We start from the raw sequence: 24,135 nt of genomic DNA, 5'->3' as shown, positions 1-24,135 counted from the left end.
CTCCGTTGTCTACTGTTCATCCAGCCCTCCACACCACGGGGTCCTGTTCATCCACCCCTCCACGGGCACCAACCACCGTCTACTGTTCATCCAGCCCTCCACCACACCACGAGGTCCTGTTCATCCAGAGGCAACACCGCCGCTCACTATTCATCCAACCCCCCCGGCAACGCTCACTGTTCATCCCATCGATCGGCTTCAGTTAGCAACAGTAGCGAAGGAATCGCTCGATCGGGTTCAGTTAATAGCCATTGATCGATCGCTCGTGTTCAGTAACGCGTAGCCTGCAGTCCAATCGCTTGGGTTTAGTTAGAGCAAAACGCCTCGCTCGGGTTCAGTTAGAGCCAATGCCTCGCACACATGCACGTACGTGTACGAGAGAAACGCGCATCGCTCGGCCCCCCGACCTCCCACCGTAACCGGGAACTCGTCGAAATTTTCCTCCCGCTCGCTTCTACCACGGGTTTTTCCGTCATGGACGACCCAAAGAATGTCATGCAGCTGCGTCTCCGGCTCTCCCAAGACGAAAAGCCCATTTTCTGTCATGATTTTTTGTCATAGAAGTAGGAGCCCACCACATCTATGATGATACCGGGTTTTGTCACAATTATCGTCATAGAAGTGTCATATGTATGACAGAAAAAAAATTCGTTCGGCCCAAAATGTCACGGATGTGTCTTTTTTGTAGTGCTAGCATGTATGATTATGATTGTCTCTACGGACTAAACCCTCCGGTTTATATAAACACCGAAGGGGCCTAGGGTTGTACAAAGCCGGTTTATAGAGGAAGGAATCTTCAAATCCGAACGCTAAGCTTGCCGTCCACAGAAAGAAGAGTCCCATCCGGACACAGGAGGAAGTCTTCTATCTTGTATATTCGTGGCCCATCAGTCCGGCCCACGTCACATAGGCCAGATGTCTGAGGACCCCATAATCCAGGACTCCCTCACCAGCCAGGGCTCCAACGGCAGGGGCTCCGTCCCAAAACAAACAAGATAAGACCTATGTAAAACAACATCTCACAGATAGCATGCACAAAGCCAAAGTGGCATCCTTACCTTGAGGTCGGGTCTCCACTTTTGATGATGAGACCCCCCCTAGATTGCGGTGTCGCCGGGAACACCGATAGAGGAACGATCACGATCACGTCTACGGCAGACAACCCTCATGTCTACTACGCAACTTTATCCTTGTAGACGTTGTTGGGCCTCCAAGTGCATAATTTTATAGGACAACAGCAAATTTCCCTCAAGTGGATGACCTAAGGTTTATCAATCCGTGGGAGGCGTAGGTTGAAGATGGCCTCTCTCAAGCAACCCTACAACCGAATAACAAAGAGTCTCTTGTGTACCCAATACAATGGTTAATTGTATAGGTGCACTAGTTTAGCGAAGAGATGGTGATACAAGTGCAATATGGATAGTAGATATAGGTTTTTCTAATATGAAAATATAAAAACAGCAAGGTAGCAAGTGGTAAAAGTGAGCGAAAACGGTATTGCAATGCTTAGAAACAAGGCCTAGGCTTCATACTTTCACTAGTGCAAGTTCTCTCAACAATGATAACATAATTAGATCATATAACAATCCCTCAATGTGCAACAAAGAGTCACTCCAAAGTAACTACTAGCGGAAAAAAACGAAGAGATTATTGTAGGGTGCGAAACCACCTCAAAGTTATTCTTTCTGATCGATCTATTGGGCTATTCCTATAAGTGTCACAAAAAGCCCTAGAGTTCATACTAAAATAACACCTTAAGACACACATCAACCGAAACCCTAATGTCACCTAGATACTCCAATGTCACCACAAGTATCCGCAAGTTTGATTATACGATATGCATCACACAATCTCAGATTCATCTATTCAAATCAACACAAAGAACTTCAAAGAGTGCCCCAAAGTTTCTACCGGAGAGTCGAGATGAAAACGTGTGCAAACCCCTGTGCATAAGTTCAAAAGGTCATAGAACCCGCAAGTTGATCACCAAAACATTCATCAAGTGGATCACGTGAATATCCCATTGTCACCACAGATAAACACATGCAAGACATACATCAAGTGTTCTCAAATCCTTAAAGACTCAATCCGATAAGACAACTTCAAAGGGAAAACTCAATCCATTACAAGAAGGTAGAGGGGGAGAAGCATCAAAAGATCGAACTATAATAGCAAAGCTCGCGGTACATCAAGATCGTGCCAAATCAAGAACACAAGAGAGAGAGAGAGATCAAACACATAGCTACTAGTACATACCCTCAGCCCCGAGGGTGAACTATTCCCTCCTCGTCATGGAGATCGCCGGGATGATGAAGATGGCCACTATTGATGATTTCCCCCTCCGGCAGGGTGCCGGAACAGGGTCCTGATGTCTACTACACAACCTTCTTCTTGTAGACGTTGTTGGGCCTCCAAGTGCAGAGGTTTGTAGGACAGTAGCAAATTTCCCTCAAGTGGATGACCTAAGGTTTATCAATCCGTAGGAGGCACAGGATGAAGATGGTCTCTCTCAAGCAACCCTGCAACCAAATAACAAAGAGTCTCTAGTGTCCCCAACACACCCAATACAATGGTAAATTGTATAGGTGCACTAGTTCGGCGAAGAGATGGTGATACAAGTGGTATATGGATGGTAGATAAAGGTATTTGTAATCTGAAAATATAAAAACAGCAAGGTAACGAATGATCAAAGTGAGCGTAAACGGTATTGCAATGATAGGAAACAAGGCCTAGGGTTCATACTTTCACTAGTGTAAGTTCCCTCAAGAATGATAGCATAATTAGATCACATAACTATCCCTCAACATGCAACAAAGAGTCACTCCAAAGTCACTAATAGCGGAGAACAAACGAAGAGATTATGGCAGGGTACGAAACCACCTCAAAGTTATTCTTTCCAATCAATCTGATGGGCTATTCCTATGAGTGTCACAAACAGCCCTAGAGTTCGTACTAGAATAACACCTTAAGACACAAATCAATCAAAACCCTAATGTCACCTAGATACTCCAATGTCACCTCAAGTATCCGTGGGTATGATTATACGATATGCATCACACAATCTCAGATTCATCTATTCAACCAACACAAAGGACCTCAAAGAGTGCCCCAAAGTTCTACCGAAGAATCACGACGAAAACGTGTGCCAACCCCTATGCATAGGTTCATGGGCGGAACCCGCAAGTTGATCACCAAAACATAGATCAAGTGAATCACGTGGAATCCCATTGGCACCACAGATACGCACGACAAGACATACATCAAGTGTTCTCAAATCTTTAAAGACTCAATCCAATAAGATAAATTCAAAGGGGAAACTTCAATTCATTACAAGAGAGTAGAGGGGGAGGAGAAACATAAGATCCAACTATAATAGCAAAGCTCGTGATACATCAAGATCGTATCACCTCAAGAACACGAGAGAGAGAGAGAGATCAAACACATAGCTACTGGTACATACCCTCAGCCCCGAGGGAGAACTACTCCCTCCTCGTCATGGAGAGCACCGGGATGATGAAGATGTCCACCGGAGAGGGATTGCCCCCTCCAGCAGGGTGTCGGAACGGGTCTAGATTGGTTTTCGGTGGCTATGGAGGCTTCTGGCAGCGGAACTCCCGATCTATTGTACTCTTCGGAAGTTTTAGGGTATGTGGAGATATATAGGCAGAAGAAGTATATCAGGGGGGCCACGAGGGTGGAGGGCACGCCCTAGGGGGCTGGGCGCGCCCCCCTACCTCGGGGCCTCCTCGAAACTTCCCTTATGTGCACTTCAAGTCTTCTGGGCTTCTTTCCTTCCAAAAATGAGTTTCGTGAAGTTTCGGGTTAATTAGACTTCGTTTGATTTTCCTTTTCTTCGAAACCCTAAAACAAGGTAAAAAACGAAACTGGCACTGGGCTCTGGGTTAATAGGTTAGTCCCAAAAATGATATAAAAGTGTATAATAAAGCCCATAAACATCCAAAACAGAAGATAATATAGCATGGAGCAATCAAAAATTATAGATACGTTGGAGACGTATCAGCATCCGCAAGCTTAATTCCTGCTCGTCCTCGAGTAGGTAAATGATAAAAACAGAATTTTTGATGCGGAGTGCTACTTGGCATAATTTTAATGTATTTCTTCTTAATTGTGGCATGAATATTCAGATCCATAGGATTCAAGACAAAAGTTCATATTGACATAGAAACAATAATACTTCAAGCATACTAACTAAGCAATTATGTCGTCTCAAAATAACATGGCCAAAGAAAGTTCATCCCTACAAAATCCTATAGTTTAGTCATGCTCCATTTACGTCACAAAAGAATGCTCTCATCATGCACAACCCCGATGACAAGCCAAGCAATTGTTTCATACTTTAGTAATCTCAAACCTATAAATTTTCACGCAATACATGAGCGCGAGCCATGGACATAGCACTATGGGTGGAATAGAATATGATGATGGGGGTTACGTGGAGAAGACAAAAAGGAGAAAGTCTCACATCGACGCGGCTAATCAATGGGCTAGGGAGATGCCCATCAATTTATGTCAATGCAAGGAGTAGGGATTGCCATGCAACGGATGCACTAGAGCTATAAATGTATGAAAGCTCAACAAAAGAAACTAAGTGGATGTGCATCCAACTTGCTTGCTCACGAAGACCTAGGGCACTTGAGGAGGCCCATTGTTGGAATATACAAGCCAAGTTCTATAATGAAAAATTCCCACTAGTATATGAAAGTGACAAAATAAGAGACTCTCTATCATAAGGATTATGGTGCTACTTTGAAGCACAAGTGTGGTAAAGGATAGTAGCATTGTCCCTTCTCTCTTTTTCTCTCATTTTTTTATTTGGCCTTTCTTTTTTATGGCCTTTCTCTTTTCTTTTTTTTCTTTTTTTTGTGCCTTCTCTTTTTTTATGGCCTTTCTCTTCTTCTTTTTTTTTTCCTCACTTGGGACAATGCTCTATAAAATGATGATCATCACACTTCTATTTATTTACAACTCAATGATTACAACTCTATACTAGAACAAAGTATGACTCTATATGAATGCCTCCAGCGGTGTACCGGGATATGCAATGTACCAAGAGTGACATGTATGAAAGAATTATGAATGGTGGCTTTGCCACAAATACTATGTCAACTACATGATCATGCTAAGCAATATGACAATGATGAATGTGTCATGATAAACGGAATGGTGGAGAGTTGCATGGCAATATATCTCGGAATGGCTATGGAAATGCCATAATAGGTAGGTATGGTGGTTGTTTTGAGGAAGATATAAGGAGGTTTATGTGTGATAGAGCGTATCATATCACGGGGTTTGGATGCACCGGCGAAGTTTGCACCAACTCTCAATGTGAGAAAGGGCAATGCACGGTACCGAAGAGGCTAGCAAGGATGGAAGGGTGAGAGTGCGTATAATCCATGGACTCAACATTAGTCATAAAGAACACACATGCTTATTGCAAAAATCTACAAGTCATCAAAAACCTCGGCACTACGCGCATGCTCCTAGGGGGATAGATTGGTAGGAAAAGACCATTGCTCGTCCCCGACCGCCACTCATAAGGAAGACAATCAAATAACACCTCATGTTTCAAATTTGTCACATAACGTTTACCATACGTGCATGCTACGGGACTTGCAAAGTTCAACACAAGCATTTCTCAAGTCCACAACTACTCAACTAGCACGACTTTGATATTATTACCTCCATATCTCAAAACAATCATCAAGCATCAAACTTCTCTTAGTATTCAGAACATTCATAAGAAATTTTTTAACTATTCTTTGAATACCAAGCATATTAGGATTATTTAAGCAAAATACCATGCTGTTTAAGACACTCAAAATAATCTAAGTGAAGCATGAGAGTTCATCTATTTCTTCAAAATAAAACTAACACCGTGCTCTAAAAGATATAAATGAAGCACTAGAGCAAATGGCAAACTACTCCGAAAGATATAAGTGAAGATCAATGAGTAGTCGAATAATTATGCAACTATGTGAAGACTCTCTAACATTTAATAATTTCAGATCTTGGTATTTTATTCAAACAGCAAGCAAAGAAAAATAAAATGACATTCTAAGAATGGCAAACATCATGTGAAGAAGCAAAAACTTAGGATCAACCGAAACTAACCGATAGTTGTTGAAGAAGAAAGGTGGGATGCCAACCGGGGCATCCCCATGCTTAGATGCTTGAGACTTCTTGAAATATTATCTCAGGATGCCTTGGGAATCCCCAAGATTGAGCTTTTGTGTCTCCTTAATTCCTCTCATATCACAGTCTCCCTAAATCTCAAAAGCTTCATCCACACAAAACTCAACAAGGACTCGTGAGATAAGTTAGTATAAACCATTGCAAAAACCTTATCATACTCTACTGTAGAAAATCACTAAAATTATTACTCAACATTGTATACTAAATGTCTATGCATATTTAATAGTCCTATCCTCAAATAGAATCATTAAAGAAGCAAACATATGCAAACAATGCAAACATAAAAGCAATCTGCCTAAACAGGACAGTCTATAAAGAATGCAGCAACATCCATACTTCCCTAGATCCAAAAATTATGAAAAAAAATTACCACTGTAGTAAATTTATCAGAGCTTAAGATGCAAAAGGTTTCAACATTTTATCACATTCTGAATTTTCTAGGGAATTATTGCAACAGCGGTAAACTTTCTGTTTTCAAACAGCAACATGTGGACTTCTAAAATAGGCATAGTAAAGGCTATCAATGCCACTTTTATTGAAATAAAAGATGCAAAACATTGCTATAAATAACAGAAAGCAAATCCTAACAAAATAAATTGACGCTCCAAGCAAAACACATATCATGTGGCGAATAAAAATATAGCTCCAAGTAAAGTTACCGATGAACGAAGACGAAAGAGGGGATGCCTTCCGGGGCATCCCCAAGCTTAGGCTCTTGGGTATCCTTGAATATTACCTTGGGGTGCCTTGGGAATCCCCAAGCTTAGGATCTTGCCACTCCTTATTCCATAATCCATCGAATCTTTACCCAAAACTTGAAAAATTCACAACACAAAACTTAAAGTAGAAAACTCGTGAGCTCCGTTAGTATAAGAAAATAAATCACCACTTCAATGTACTGTAATGAACTCATTCTATATTTATATTGGTTTTAAACCTACTGTATTCCAACTTCTCTATGGTTTATAAACTATTTTACTAGCCATAGATTCATCAAAATAAGCAAACAACACACGAAAAACAGAATCTGTCAAAAACAGAACAGCCTGTAGGAATCGGGATCAAACGTAAACTTATGGAACTCATAAAATTCTCAAATAAATTTCTGGACCTGAGTAATTTATCTATTAATCATCTGAAAAAATAATTAACTAAACAGCACTTTCCAAATAAAAATGGCAGCAGTTCTCGTGAGCGCTAAAGTTTCTGTTTTTACAGCATGATCATAAAGAGTTCACCCAAGTCTTCCCAAAGGTTCTACATGGCACAAACACTACTTAAACACAAAAAACCTCATCTAAACAGAGTCTAGATGAATTATTTATTACTAAACTGGATCAAAAATCAAGGAATAAAAATAAAATTGGGTTGCCTCCCAACAAGCGCTATCGTTTAACGCCCCTAGCTAGGCATGATGATTTCAATGATGCTCACATAAAAGATAAGAATTGAAATATAAAGAGAGCATCATGAAGAATATGAATAGCACATTTAAGTCTAACATACTTCCTATGCATAGGGATTTTATGATAAACAACTTTTGGGAACAAGAATCAACTTGCATAGGAAGGTAAAACAAGCATATTTTCAAAATTTTAAGCACATAGAGAGGAAACTTGATATTATTGCAATTCCTACAAGCATATATTCCTCCCTCATAAAAATTTTCAGTAGCATCATGAATGAATTCAACAATATAACCAGCACCTAAAGCATTCTTTTCATGATCTTCAAGCATAGAAATTTTATTACTCTCCACATAACCAAAATTCTTCTCAATCGGAATAGTGGGAGTGTCATAAGAGACTCGAATACTATAAATTGTTTCCACATTAAAAGAATAATGTTCAGAGAAGGGGTAATCATAATCATGACAAATTTTATAAATATAATCGCTACTTTTTATAGCATAAGTATCATCACAATAATCATCATAAGTAGGAGGCGTGCTATCATCATTATAAATTTGCATATCAAAACTTGGGAAACTAAAAATATCATCTTCATTAAACGTAGCATCCCCAACCTTAGGACAAACATTAATTTCAGCAAATATATTCTCAAAAACATCATCTTCATCAAACATAGCATCCCCAAGCTTGGGCCTTTTCATATCATAAGCATAATCACTCTCATAATTAATAGTATGGATAGCACCAATAGTATAGCAATTATCATATTCTTCCAAGCAAGTGCCAAAAAGATTTTCAAGATCATAAGAAGAATCATTATCTTCCACAATTATATTTTCATGAGGCACAATATTAATAGGAGCAGCACTATTTGGGGGAAATATCTTTTTACCTCTCTTCCTTTTCTTTTCTTCTTCTTCACCACATCATGTGTGGGTTCAATCCTATTTTTGGAGCTCCTTATTAATGAGATTGGTTGAATAGGAGGCTCCTCCTCGTTACCTGATTCATCATAAGAAATAATAGGAGGGTATTGGGAAGCCTCTTCCCTTTCATTAGTATTCTCTTCATCTTCTATTTGTTTTGTTTTCTTTATGTAATTGGCAATATAAGGGTTTTCAATACAATTCACAGCACAATACATATAAATTTCCTCTAGATCAAATCCAAGAAGTTTATAACGGGCAAATTCTGGAAGATAATTAGTTATACGTTTCATTTCTTCGTAACTCATAAGCAAACTAAGTTCATTATGATGTGCACGGGAAATCAAGTCATCACAATTTTTGGACACGATACGATCATGAAACAATTTGCTTTGGGTATTGAAATGATCATGTTCATTACAAAGCTCACAAGTATGGCCAATATAATTTAATTTTTCAGCACATTCATCTAGCATTTCTTGCAACAATTTAGTTTCTAAGTACTTATGCCTATTGCAATATCTATCTTCCCTATTTGGTGTGTTTGTACAAACCCAATGTACTCCACAAAAATTGTCATGTTTATAGGAGACATCATAACTAGTGCAATCATCATTAGTATCATGGATATTCGAAGAATTCATACTAATAACATTGCAATCATGCTCATCATTCAAAGATTTAGTGCCAAACATTTTATAGATTTCTTCTTCTAGCACTTGAGCACAATTAAGTATGATGCAGATGGCGTCTCCCACCTCCCCCCTCCCCCCCCCCACCCCACCTCCGGTGATCTCTTCCCACCACCACTAAAATCCTAATCCTTCCCTACCAAACTCTCTGGTGTATCCCCCTCTCCCAGGGGTCATGGTTTTCTCATCGGGATCAACCCTTTGCTAGGACTTCTCCAAGGGTTTAGAGTTTGCGGATATAGTTTTTAGATCTACTGGTTTTTCGGTCCACCCTATGGAGGACACGGGTCACTTCACGTTGGTGGTGTCTTTTAGTCGTCATGTTTTCAGGCTTGATGATCATTCTGTGGCAGCGGCGCTGGAGGCCGCTATTGGTGGATCTGTGATCGAGTTGGGTGTCTCATGCATATGTGACAAGGTTTATTCCTTTAACGTTTCCTCCAAGCAAGTTGGTTTCTATATTGTTGATCTTCGATCTTTTGCTTGCCCACAATTCAAATGTTATTTTAATCTTTGGGGCCATGGAGGACCAAATTGGGTTCGTGAGTTTAATCTTTGGAAGTTACAAAGTGATGCGGAATGGATCTTAGTTAGTCCATCTAAGAGAAGGGCGGCGCTTGGGATGATTGCTATGCATAAACCACCGTCCAAGTCCTCCTTTAGATCTTCTGGTTCTGTGCAAAAGAAGCTTTCATTTGCAACTTTTCACAATTATGATGCATGCAAGGGTTATAGATATCCCGCCACGCAAGCTTGTATTGATACAGTGTCTGTTGCTGGATATGTAGTCTCTGCAAATGAGCGTCTGATCATTCGACCCTCGCCGCCGGCGAATCTCCAGTGGACTGTTGCTTCTCCGCCGATTGTTTTTGGTTCTGTTGGCTCGCCGCGGATCCAACGGTCTAATTCTCCGGCTGAGATTTCTCACTTGCCTTGCGATCAACCTCAGGCTGTTAGTTTGGTTACGTCCGCCCCCAATTATCCTGCTTCCCATGTTGGGCCAGTTCTTCATAACGGGCCGCAGCCCACCACCCAGCCAATGGATATCCCATCTACCTAGGAAGCTACTGATATGTTTGAGGATATGGTTAATGACATGGTGGACCGTCTTCTAACTTGCTCTAATTGTCACCAGCGGGGCCACCTATCGGTCTCTTGCTCTGTCTGCCTGGCTTGCTCATGTTATGGTCACTGTCGACGGGATTGCATTAACTGGGCAAAGGATAATGGTTACGTTTTTCCGGGGTTTCTGATCCACGGGCACCTATGGGACCGGCGGACCGGGTCCCTTTTGGTTCAGCGGGGGGCGGAGGTTGCGCAAAGAGCAGATCGAGGCGAAGCACGCGGGCGGTTGGTCGTGCGAGGAGTAAATCGAGGCGAAGCACGCAAGCGATTTACCCAGGTTCGGGCCGCACGGATGCGTAAAACCCTACTCCTGCTTTGTGGATTTGTATTGAGTTCTAGCTTGGGAGCGAGACCGAGCGTGAGAGTGTGGAATTGCTGAACCCCCTTCTACGTTGCCCCGGGCCTCCTTTTATATGCTCAAGGGGATACCGACACAGGGCAACGGAGGGCAAAGTGGAAAGGGTGCCGTGGGTAGGCACAGCTAGGTGCTGTAGTAGGCACAGCTAGCTGCTACAGTGTTATCATACCTAACCCTGACGGCAGGGGACAAGGGCATTAAATGCCCGTCTGTGTCGCCTAGACAGCACCGGAAGGGACCGCTAGGGACGCTACCGTCTTGCCACGATGGTTGTCTTGTCAGCGCCTGCGTGCCACCACACGCCCCTAGCTGCACAGCTTCCTGCCACGTGCGCTTGGGAGGGGCCCCGGAGCGACACGTGGGTGGATGTGCTGGAGCGCGGGCGTGGCGTGGGGGCTTGCCGCGGCAAGCGCCTTGCCGCGGCCGTCGACTTGTCGCTTCCGGGAGCTTGTCGCTCACCGGGCCTTGTCGGGGCGCGTAGCGTGCCGTGGCAAGTTCCTTGGAATGCCTTGGATGGCCTTCCCGGCAAGCGCCTCTTGCCGGGGACTTGGGACGCTTCTAATGGCCTTCCCGGCATGCTCCTCTTGCCGAGGTCTTGCCTTCTTCCCGGCAAGCTCCTCTTGCCGGGGTCTTGTCTTGAGTACTTTGTTCTTGAATGGTCTTCAAAGGGACCACGGAGGATCTTGGCGGTGACCTGGCGGGCCTTGCCGCGGGACGCTGCGACTGCCCGTGCACAAGTTCGGGGTACTAAGGGTAACCCTACTTTAGTACACCGACAGGAGCCCCCGGGCCTGGGCCAGACACGGTGCCGAGCGCTGTTGGGCCAGGCCCAAAACAGTGCACGGGCACGCGCGGCCTAGGTCACGCCGCATATCTCTCCACTTCCATCGCGCACGCCCGGAACGGCGCGCGTCAAACGCGGCGTCGTGGGTGACGCGGGCGGCACGCGCGCGTGGGGCTGAGCCCCGCGAGCGTGCGTCAAGCCATGATGAAGGGGAACGGCCCACGCCCTCTTCTCCAAACGGAGGTAGGCGTGGGGGCGTGGCACATTTACTGGACGGGGCCGGTGTGCGGTTTTCGAAGCGCCCACTCCCCGAGATTACGGGGTAGGGCGAGGCCGCCCCATCCATTGCCTCAGTTCTGCATCACCGCCACGCGGCTCCCATGCACTTGGGATCGCAGACGGCGGGAGCGGGAACCTGGGCCGTTGCGAGCAGAGGGGGCGGGTTGGCCTGCCTCCCTGCTCTTCCCGTACCTTGATTCGCTGAGCGGGGCGGCTGGGCTCCCACTTCGCTCCTTTATAAGGAGCGGGAAGGGAGCACCGAAGCCTACACTCTCTCGTCTCCTCCTTTCTTCAGCTTCTGCTCCCCTTTCTCCCATTCGCCATGGACAAAGGGAATCCTGGGCCTTCATCGGTGGCGGCGAGGGTCGCCGCCAGACAGCGCACCCTCCCCTTTTCCTCGCTCGTGGGATCAGCGGCACGCGAGGGGCTGTGGGATCAGCGGCACGCGAGGGGTACGCGAGGGGCTCGTGGGATCAGCGCCGAAACTCTGAGATTACACATGAGGGGCTGTGGGATCAGCGGCACGCGAGTCCGCGTGGTGTTCCTAGCCCCCAGTGTGATGTATCTTGATCGAGGGTGGAAGACGTTCACCCGCATCCACAGCCTGATGGAGGTGTTCACCCTCCATTTTAAGCTGATGGAGGGCGATCTCCTCTCCGTCAAGGTCTTCGGGTGCTTCGGCACCCGGGCGAAGTGCTGCATGGACAGCTCCTCCGATAGCGAAGGCTCCTCCTCGAGCGAGAGTGACGAGGAGGAGAGTGGCAGTGATGGTGAGGGTGGCGGGCGGCAGGACGGCGGCTCCGACTAGGTGTCGGGCGCTGTCTCGCGCGGCACCGGCGACCCTATCATCCGCGGCGCCGGCTTCTTGAACTCCCCGGGGGCGTCTCCTTGGGCGGCTGGCATAGGGAGGCCGCGGAAGGGGAAGAGGGTTGGCGACAAGGCCGTCAGGTCGGAGTACGAGGGCGTGGTGCCCTCGACAGCGTGCTGACGTCCTGCCGCCCCTCCTTCGCACCCTTCTCCCAGCGTCGCCATCACCGTCCGGCCCCCGGGATGTTCTCTTGGTGTCTTCTGGCACCTGTAGCTCGCCTTGGAGCCCCTTTCCCCTTTTTGCCTCCTTGACCTACCTCCTGAAGAGAGGGACAGGAAAGGGATTACGGGCACCTTATCTTTTTAATTGTAAGCCTTCGGGCCTTAGCTGTATCTAAAACTTGTAATCCTCTCTTTCATGTTTTTCATCCTCTATGGACTGTACCTGTACGGGATGTTTTTTAATGAAAAGGGGATGTTTGCCGGGTTATTTGCCTCGCGGGTTGAACCCACGCCAAGGAACGAATCCTTGGTATCTCTCGGACAGGCATTCCATCTCCCAGCAACAGGCCCTGCCGCCCTCCCACACCGCTCGACCTTTCTCACGCCTTTGACGGAGGCGGGAACGAGGTGGGCGCGGCCTCCTCGTTTCATCCCTCTGCTGCCGCGACTACGACCAAACTTGGCCCCGGGAACGCGCTCCAGGGCCTAGAGTCGGGGGAGCACGGCAGTTTCCGGGAAGAAACGCGGTTTCGCATTCCCAAGACCATAAGAGGATGCACGAAGAGGGATGAGAGACTTATCTGATATTGCAGCCCCCGGCAACTCTGGCTTGCCGGGGGTGACATCTTGGCATCCGCAGGCCCCGGCATTCTTGCCGGGGCCCAGGTGCCGGCGCGCCCTTCTTCTCCTTTTCGGGTCTGCGCCTGGCTCTGTACAAAGGATTACATGCAACAGCGGCAAGACTTGTACAAAAGGTGGTTGCCGGGCAGGGCCCGACAACCGCGCCTTACGGGTAAAACTTACGAAGATGCTCAATGTTCCAGGAGTTGCTCACCGGAATGCCATCTTCGGTCTCAAGGCGGACAGCGCCAGGCCTAGTGACTCGTTTCACCCGGTAAGGGCCTTCCCACTTCGGCGTCAACTTGTTGGAATTCTTGGCGGACTGAACACGCCGAAGAACAAGGTCGCCTTCCTCGAGACTTCTGGCATTAACTTTGCGGCTATGGTAGCGGCGCAAAGCTTGCTGGTAGCGAGCAGCTCGTACAGCAGCCTGAAGACGGTCTTCCTCAAGGAGCAGTGCGCATCTTGTCGCAGCTGCTCTTGCTCAAGCTCATCATAAGCGAGCACTCGAGGTGACCCGTATACGAGTTCCGTGGGGAGAACTGCCTCTGCTCCATAGACTAGAGCGAAAGGTGTCTGGCCAGTGGCTCGATTTGGCGTCGTCCTGATCGACCAAAGAACCACCGGCAGCTCCTCGATCCAGTTTCTTCCGCACTTGTGCAGCCTGTCGAAAGTCTGGTCTTGAGCCCACGCAGCACTTCAGCATTTGCCCTCTCCGCTTGACCGTTGCTTCTCGGGTGAGCAACAGAAGCGAAGCAGACCTTGGCGCCAAGATCTTGGACGTACTGCATGAAGGTGCGGCTCGTAAATTGCGTGTACCGTTGTCGGTGATTATCCTGTTAGGGATCCCGAAGCGGCAAACAATCGACCTGAAGAACTTGACTGCTGACTGTGCTGTCACCTTCCTCACTGGTTCCACTTCCGGCCACTTTGTGAACTTGTCGATTGCAACGTACAAGTACTCAAAGCCCCCACAGCTCGGGGAAAGGGGCCGAGGATGTCGAGCCCCCAGACCGAAATGGCCAGGATAAAGGGATCGTCTGGAGAGCTTGAGCTGGTTGGTGTATCTGCTTGGAATGAAACTGGCACGCTTCACACTTGGTTACTTGTGCAGTTGCATCCTGGAGGGCTGTTGGCCAGAAGAAACCTTGCCGGAATGCTTTGCCGACAAGTGCTCTTGCGCCAATGTGGTGACCACATATGCCTCCATGTATCTCTGCCAACAGCTTTTGTCCATCTTCCCGGGGAATACCTCAATTTCACACCGTTGAGTCTTCTTCTGTACAGTGTCTTGTCGACAAACTGGTACATACTTGACTGCCGGGCTACTCTTTCGCGCTTCTTCTTGCTCTTCGGGAAGTTCTCCTGTCTGAAGGAAACGGACAATCTGCTGCGCCCATGCTGGAGCTTGTGGCTCGACAACAAGGACTAAAGGCAATCTGCTGCCTGCGGGAACATCCGCTTCTACGGCAAGAACCTGCGGCTCTGCCGGAGCTTGACGTTCCCCGACAAGCTTGCCGGAGCAAAACTTGTCGGGAGCTTCTGCTTCAACGGAAACAAACCCTAGGGCTTGCCGGAGCATCTTGCTCCTCAAGCGCTCTTGATCTTGGGACTGCTGCGGGAACATCCGCTTCTACGGCAAGAACCTGCGGCTCTGCCGGAGCTTGACGTTCCCCGACAAGCTTGCCGGAGCAAAACTTGTCGGAGCTTCTGCTTCAACGGAACAAACCCTAGGGCTTGCCGGAGCATCTTGCTCCTCAGCGCTCTTGGTGTTGATCTTGGAGACTGCTGCGGGAATATCCGCATCTACGGCAAGAACCTGCGGCTCTGCCGGAGCGTGACGTTCCCCGGCAAGCTTGCCGGAGCAAAACTTGTCGGGAGCTCCTGCTTCAAGGAACAAAGCCTAGGGTCTGCCGGAGCAGACTGCTCCTCAGCATTCTTGGCGTTGATCTTGGGGACCTTCTTGGCGGCGGCTTCGGGAAGCTCTGCCGGCAAATAGTCACCAGAAACCAACTTCCTCTTCTTGCTCTGTCCAGTTGATGGCGTTACGGACGGCTGAGTCAGCTTGAGCACAAAGATCCCTGGTTCCACAGGTAACTTAAGTGCGGCACACTTTGACAGGCCATCTGCAATGGCGTTCTAAGCTCTTGGAACATGCTCCATTTGTAGGCCGTCAAAGTGTTCTTCTAGCTTTCTCACTTCGTCGACGTAAGCTTCCATCAACGGACTCTGATAACTCTTGTTTACTTGGCGGACGACAAGCTGTGAGTCACCCCTGACAATGAGCTTCTTGATCCCAAGGTCTGCCGCGATCCGGAGACCGGCAAGCAAGCCCTCATATTCTGCAGTATTGTTCGTTGCTTGCTCCTTGGGGAAGTGCATCTGGACTATGTACTTGAGGTGCTCACCGGTGGGTGCGACAAGCAGCACGCCAGCGCCGGCGCCTTGCAGCGAAAAGGCACCATCAAAGTACATCAGCCACTCTTTGCTTGCTTCCTTGTCGGGGATGCTCGTTTCTGGAATTTCTTCATCGGGTGTTGGCGTCCATTCTGCTATGAATTCTGCCAATGCTCCGCTCTGGATAGTTGAAGTGCTTTCAAACTTGAGGCCAAAGCTTGGTTGGCCTTCCCGGCAAGCTCCTCTTGCCGGGGTCTTGTCTCCTTGGCTTGGATACTTTGTTCTTGAATGGCTCCAAAGGAACCACGGAGGACCTTGGCGGTCACCCGGCAAGCCTTGCCGTGGGATGCTGCGACTGCCCGCGCATAAGTTCGGGATACTAGGGTACCCCTACTTTAGTACACCGACAGGAGCCCCCGGGCCTGGGCCATACACGGTGCCGAGCGCTGTTGGGCCAGGCCCAAAACAGGGCACGGGCACGCGCGGCCTAGGTTACGCCGTATCTCTCTCCGTATCCACCGCGCCCTCCCCGAATGGCACGCGTTGAATGCGGCGTCGTGGGAGAGATCGTGGGTGGTTTCTTTATTCGGAAATGCGGAACGTCCGCCCCCTCCATCTTTATAAGCAGGGGAAACAGGGGCAGTCCGCCCATTCGCCCGTTGCTGCTTCCAATCTCAGAAATCTCCGCCACTCCCTCGTCTTCCCAAAGCCGAAAGAGAGCAGCGCTCCGCCCCCCATTGCCACCAGCACCACCAACGCTGTCGACCTCCTCCACCACTTCCGCCATGGATCCAAAAGCCGACAAGGGGAAGGTCGTGAAGTCGACCGAGGCGCAGCGGCTTGCGGCGCTGCGAAAGGAGCGGGCAGTCTTCCCCCCCAAGCTTGCCGCGAGGGAGCTGAGGGAGAACTACTACCTCTTCTGGTCGGCGGAAACGCGAGCGCATCCGCGCACGAAGGTACTTCCCGCCGCCGCTTGGAAGAAGGCCCCAAATGGATACCCCTTCTTCGCCTTGTTCTTCTACTGCGGGCTCTGCCCGCCTTTCTCTGAATTCTTCTGCGACATCATGAATACCTATGGATTCCACCTCCTTGACTTCACCCCCAATGCTGTTCTGACCATGGCAGTTTTCGCACATCTCTGCGAAAACTTTGTCGGAGTCCACCACAATGTAGCCCTCTTTCGCCATTTCTTCATACCCCGAGTAGAGAGAGGAGAGCCTCTATCTGGAGGAATCGCCTGGATCTCAAGGGCCGGCAAGAAGGAAACTTATCTGGAGGGAGAATTCCGCGGCAAGTGGGAGGAATGGAGAGCAGACTGGTGCTGGATTGATGAGGAGAACCCGCAGCCATTTACCACCCGGCGCCAAACCCCAGTGGCACGCGACAGCGATTGGAGTGACGTGGCCCCGGAAGACGATAGGCTGAAGATTGCTGTCACCAGGATCCTATGCCTCAGGCTTGCCGGGCTCACTGTAGGCGGTGTTGGCGCAGATTTTCTTTGCCGCCGCATCGCCCCTGCAGGAACGGGGGAGACCCACTTGGGAGTTCAAGAATGCGGCAGATATCATGAGGCTGCGGCCGGGCCTCAACTTTAACTTCATAGTTCTGGAGCTCAACGCGATGCTTCAAGAGCTGTTCAAGTATGACCCCCAACATCCCGAAGTGTTCAGGTTGCCGGGGGGTGTCATTCCGTTGTGCAACAATTCCGCGCTCGACCGCATCGGTGCAATGATGCCACTGTGCGATTCACATGGAATTGTGCCAACTTGGCAAGAGCCTGCTGACGACGTTGTGCAGCAATTCTTTGATGACTTGGTAGAAGTGCCGATCCGCTCCGACGAGAAGGATAACCTCACCCGCGACACCATCGATGCGGAGATGGCACTCATCGCCACTAGACTGGAAGAGGCGGCGGCTGCCGCAGCCGCGGGCGAATTTGGATTCACCGTGGAGGAGGCAGAGGCAGCAGAGGCGGCAAGCCATGCCGAACGAAGGGAGCCTGCCGGCGAGAAAGAACTTGCCGGGCATGGCGCCGGGTCGAGCGAGCCCGCCAAGGATACAAGCGGCTCGCTGGAGATCAACTCCTCTTCCTCTTCATCTTCGGGCAGCTCGCCGCAAGCAGAGCCTCCATCCCCTCCAAGAAGGCGTCTCCGCAAGGCCGGTGACGTAGCGGAGCGGCAAGCGGGTCAACAGTCGCCGCGCCGCGTGACACACTCCACCGCGGCAAACACCGTTGCCGCGGGAGCGCCTCATGCTGCGACGGCAACTGGAGCGGGGTCTAGCCGGACCATCGCTTCAGTTCCTGCCGCTGCTCACGCCGCGCCGGCAGCCGGAGCGGGGTCGTCTCAGACCACCACCACTGTTCCCGCCAAGCGGCCAAGGGAAGCTTCTCCTCCGCCTCCTCGCGCCGGGCGCATGCCGGACTTCGACTTCTCCGCGTTCAGCTCCGACGAGGAAGAAGAAGAAGAGTAAGCTTCTCTTGCTGTACTTGCAGTTCTCCAATTCTTGTTGTTTGTCTTGTTTCTCATTTGCTTTACTCTGAACTTGTTCCTTTTAAGGACTCTGGCCCAGAGAGCAGCTAAGAGAGCCAAGGTCCCGATGATCGTCATCGAGGACGAACCCACTGCGACAGCAGGAGGTGCGCCCGAGACAACCTTGCCGGACCCGGCCACTTTTCTCCAAAGCAGCCCCCAGCGTAAGTATATGGTTTGCTTTCCGCTGTGGGGTGCGCATGGATACTCTGTTTTTGCTGATATCTGACTGCTGATTTGTGTAGGAGCAGAGCAGCCTCACCAGGAGCGCCCGGAGGCCACCCCCGAAACGCCAAGGGGGAGTCCTCCGGCAAGGGAGGGCTATCTGGTAAGGGAGAGGTCTCCGGCAAGGGGGAGTTCTCCGGCAAGGGACAGCACCAGCGGCCCCCCGGCGGCGGAGACCACGACTGTAGAACCCGGGACAGGTAATCTTCTCGCTTGAAAACTTCCCCTGGGTTCTTCTTCTTTTGATCTTCTTGGGTTTTTGCTTGACTCTTCCCCCTTTTCTGGCTGTCAGACCCATCTGCTACGGAGCCGATGGAGACCGAGGTTGCCGCCGAAGAAGCAGCCGGTGCTGACGATCCCGCCGGTGCAGAGGCCACCAAGGCTGCCGCCGCGGCAACTAGCGAGGGGTCTGGCGATCGCACTGATGGCCCTGAGGCCGCAGGAGCGCCAGGCGCTACACCGACCGCCGACCCGTCCGCCGCTGCCGCAGCGCCAGGCTCCGAAGAGCCCCAGCCAGGCGTATACTTGAAGGCCGGCGATGACGTCTTCATCAACCTCCCCTGGGCGTCAAGCTCCAGGGCGCCGGTCGAGGGAGAGATCTTCGACGGGGAAGTGCTTGCCTCCGCGGGGCTGACGCTGGTTGACGCGCCAAGCAGCAGCAACGAGCCTGAGGAAGAGCGGCTGCTGCGGAAGTTGTTGTCGCTCTACCGCGCGCGGCAAGCCAAGCTGGAATCCCGTGAGGCGCTTGTCGCGAAGGCAGGAGCAGACATCGAGAAGCGCGCGGAGGAGCTCCGGGGTCTCCACCAGGAAGCTCTCCGGTCCCTGGCGGAGGAGCGAGAGCAACTTGTCGAAGCGCAGAAGGCCTTCCTCCTCGAGAAGGCTAAAGTCGAAGAGCAACAGCGACTTGCCGCTGTGAAGCTATCCGTGGAGGAGGGCGATCTGGCGCAGCGGAAGGTCAATCTTGACGCCCATGAGGAGGAGCTTGCCATGCGCGAGGAAAAACTCGGTGGAGCCCTCAAGCAAGCAGAGGATGCTGCCGCAGTTGCCGAGGCCGCCAAGAAGGAGCTGGAGACGAAGGTGGCGCAGCTAGAGGCCGATCTCGCCGAGAAGGGCAAAGAGCTTAGCGCCGCCAAGGACTCCAACGCGGATCTTGAGTTGAAGCTGACCACTTTGACCAAGACGCTAGACGGCGCCAAGAAGCAGGAGGCGGCCTTGAAAGAAGAGATCAAGGCCGACAAGGCGCTGCTGGAGAGTGTTGCCGCCACCCAGAATGCTTTCAGGGAAAATGTGGAGCACTGGACGGAGAGCCTCGTGAGTGCTGCCGCAGATGTTGACAAGGAGCTGGCGCAACTGGGGATGGAGGACCTCGGGTATCCCTCCGACGAGAACCTCCAACCCAGCGCCAAGCTCGTCTTGTTCTTCAAGGGCGTGGTGACGGCCCTCCAGCGACTCCGGGAGACGATCCCAAAGCAGCTGGCCAACGAGTCACGCAAGATCTGCGTGGGAGCTCTTCAGAAAGTGTTGGTGAAGGTGGCCTTTCGCAATCCGGGCCTCAACCTCACCAACGTCCTCAAGACCCTGCCGCCGGATGCTGATCTGGAGGCGCTCAAGACCCTTGTCGCACCCATTGTGGACAAGGTGAGCGGGATCAAGAGGATCGAGGGCGATCGCGTAGACTAGGTCGCCCGTTTCTTCTTTCCTTGTTGCTGTTTTTCATATTATGAAAACAATCTGTTAGAGCCGCAACAAGCTATCTTTGTAATATAACTCTATTCTGGGTAATGATTGCAATGTTATTCCCTTTACTTGATTCCCCCCTTTGTATGTTTTTGCCCTACGCTTTTAGGGAACTTGTCGGTGCAGGCACCTGAGCCGCGAGCGCTGAGTGCGGGACGTCAGCAGCCTGCTGGCGGTGCCGCTACCGACAAGAAACCTTGTCGCAACTAGTTGCAGCTCACTTAAGTTGTTGAGCAGACTCGAAACAAAGTAAGGGGCAACTAGCTACGAGTTGGTTCATCCACGCACAGGTTTTCCATACAAAGTGTGGTCGTTCAAGGGAGATAACTTAAAAATTTAAAAAATCTGATTGCTCAAACTTTGGCAACTTAACTTTTCTGTTGCTTGCTTCCCGGCAAGGCGAAACTTTCTTGAACGACGCCTGGCCCATACCATTATCTTCTCCTTTCCCCCCCGGCAAACTTGTGGGCGGGGGAACCTTCCTTTCCTTGAGAAAAAAGAAAGAAGAGAAAATAAAGATATGGAGCCTTACGGCTCGTTATTGCTTACGGGGGATGCCGGGGAGTAGGTGCTGCACAAAGTGTCAGATAACACATACAAAAAATAGAAATCATGAAGTTGACAAGATGTGTGGAGCACATGAGCTTTACTTATGCACGGGGTCTGCGCCCGGCTTTGTACAAAGGATTACATGCAACAGCGGCAAGACTTGTACAAAAGGTGGTTGTCGGAACAGGTTCCGGCAACCGCGCCTTACGGGTAAAACTTACGAAGATGCTCAATGTTCCAGGAGTTGCTCACCGGAATGGCATCTTCGGTCTCAAGGCGGACAGCGCTAGGCCTAGTGACTCGTTTCACCCGGTAAGGGCCTTCCCACTTCAGCGTCAACTTGTTGGAATTCTTGGTGGACTGAACATGCCGAAGAACAAGGTCGCCTTCCTCGAAACTTCTGGCATTAACTTTGCGGCTATGGTAGCGGCGCAAAGCTTGCTGGTAGCGAGCAGCTCGTACAGCAGCCTGAAGACGGTCTTCCTCAAGGAGCAGCGCGTCATCTTGTCGCAGCTGCTCTTGCTTAAGCTCATCATAAGCGAGCACTTGAGGTGACCCGTATACGAGTTCCGTGGGGAGAACTGCCTCTGCTCCATATACTAGAGCAAAAGGTGTCTAGCCAGTGGCTCGATTTGGCGTCGTCCTGATCGACCAAAGAACCACCGGCAGCTCCTCGATCCAGTTTTTTCCGCACTTGTGCAGCCTGTCGAAAGTCCTGGTCTTGAGCCCGCATAGCACTTCAGCATTTGCCCTCTCCGCTTGACCGTTGCTTCTCGGGTGAGCAACAGAAGCGAAGCAGACCTTGGCGCCAAGGTCTTGGACGTACTGCATGAAGGTGCGGCTCGTGAATTGTGTACCGTTGTCGGTGATTATCCTGTTAGGGATCCCGAAGCGGCAAACAATTGACCTGAAGAACTTGACTGCTGACTGTGCTGTCACCTTCCTCACTGGTTCCACTTCCGGCCACTTTGTGAACTTGTCGATTGCTACGTACAAGTACTCAAAGCCCCCGACTACTCGGGGAAAGGGGCCGAGGATGTCGAGCCCCCAGACCAAAAATGGCCAGGATAAAGGGACCGTCTGGAGAGCTTGAGCTGGTTGGTGTATCTGCTTGGAATGGAACTGGCACGCTTCACACTTGGTTAGTTGTGTAGTTGCATCCTGGAGGGCTGTCGGCCAAACGAAACCTTGCCGGAATGCTTTGCCGACAAGTGCTCTTGCGCCAATGTGGTGTCCACATACGCCTCCATGTATCTCTGCCAACAGCTTTTGTCCGTCTTCCCGATGAATACACTTCAATTTCACACCGTTGAGTCTTCTTCTGTACAGTGTCTTGTCGACAAACTGGTACATACTTGACTGCCGTGCTACTCTTTCCGCTTCTTCTTGCTCTTCGGGAAGTTCTCCTGTCCAAAGGAAACGGACAATCTGCTGTGCCCATGCTGGAGCTTGTGGCTCGACAACAAGGACTAAAGGCAAATCTGCTGCTGCGGGAACATCCGCTCCTACGGCAAGAACCTGCGGCTCTGCCGGAGCTTGACATTCCCCGGCAAGCTTGCCGGAGCAAAACTTGTCGGGAGCTTCTGCTTCAATGGAACAAACCCTGGGGCTTGCCGGAGCATATAGGTCCTCATCGCTCTTGGCGTTGATCTTGGGGACCTTCTTGGCGGCGGCTTCGGGAAGCTCTGCCGGCAAATAGTCACCAGAAATCAACTTCCTCTTCTTGCTCTGTCCAGTTGATGGTGTTACAGACGGTTGAGTCAACTTGAGCACAAAGATCCCTGGTTCCACAGGTAACTTAAGTGCGGCGCACTTTGATAGGCCATCGGCAATGGCATTCTGGGCTCTCGGAACATGCTCCATTTGTAGGCCGTCAAAGTGCTCTTCTAGCTTTCTCACTTCGTCGACGTAAGCTTCCATCAACGGACTCTGATAATTCTTGTTTACTTGGCGGACGACAAGCTGTGAGTCACCCCTGACAATGAGCTTCTTGATCCCAAGGTCTGCCACAATCCTAAGACCGGCAAGCAAGCCTTCATACTCTGCAGTATTGTTTGTTGCTTGCTCCTTGGGAAAGTGCATCTGGACTACGTACTTGAGGTGCTCTCCGGTGGGTGCGACAAGCAGCACGCCAGCGCCGGCGCCTTGCAGCGAGAAGGCACCATCAAAGTACATCAGCCACTCTTTGCTCGCTTCTTTGTCGGGGATGCTCGTCTCCGGAATTTCTTCATCCGGAGTTGGCGTCCATTCTGCTATAAATTCTGCCAATGCTCTGCTCTAGATAGTTGAAGTACTCTCAAACTTGAGGCCAAAGCTTGACAGTTCCAGTGCCCACTCAACAATCCTGCCTGTCGCTTCTGGATTCTGTAGTATCCTCTTCAGCGGAAAGCGAGTGACAACTGTGATCTCATGTGCTTGGAAGTAATGGCGCAGCTTTCTCGAGGCCATGAGAAGGCCGAAAAGCAATTTCTGCACGCCAGAGTACCTTGACCTAGCCCCCTGCAGAAGGGAACTAACAAAGTAAACTAGGCGCTGCACCATTTTCTTCTGTGTCTCCTCGTGCATCTGCGCAGATCCATCTTTGTTGGGACCAGAGCTTGCCGGGGAAGCCCCTTGCTTGTCACTGGATGCGCTTGCCGTGGTTGCTGGCTCGTCATCTGCCTCCCTCTCTGCTACTAACGCAGCACTAACCACTTGATTGGTTGCCGCTATGTACAGCAGCAACTTCTCTTGTGGCTTAGGTGCGACAAGTATTGGAGGGGAGGACAGGTATCTCTTCAAGTCTTGCAGCGCAGCCTCCGCTTCCGGAGTCCATTTCATTGGACCTGCCTTTTTCAATAATTTGAAAAACGCCAGGGCGCGCTCAGCAGACCTAGAGATAAACCTGCTGAGAGCAGCCATGCAACCGGCAAGTCTCTGTACATCCTTGACGCGCTTTGGTGCTTCAATCTGCTCAATGGCCTTGATCTTGTCGGGATTGGCTTCAATTCCCCGCTGAGATACGAAGAACCCGAGAAGCTTGCCGGAGGGAACTCCAAACACACACTTCTCTGGGTTGAGCTTGAGGATGATCTTGCGCAGATTTGCAAAAGTCTCGTCCAAGTCTTGGATCAGGGTTGCTCCGTCCATGCTCTTGACCACTATATCATCCATGTAGGCTTCCACATTTCTGTGTATTTGTGGCTCAAGAGCAACATGGACTACTCTTGCAAATGTTGAACCAGCATTTTTTAATCCGAAAGGCATCCGTACGAAAC

The sequence above is a fragment of the Triticum urartu genome, chromosome 3 (assembly GCF_003073215.2).
Source record: "Triticum urartu cultivar G1812 chromosome 3, Tu2.1, whole genome shotgun sequence".
In the NCBI taxonomy this organism is placed as follows: domain Eukaryota; kingdom Viridiplantae; phylum Streptophyta; class Magnoliopsida; order Poales; family Poaceae; genus Triticum; species Triticum urartu.
Note: the sequence above shows the minus strand (reverse complement) of the source record.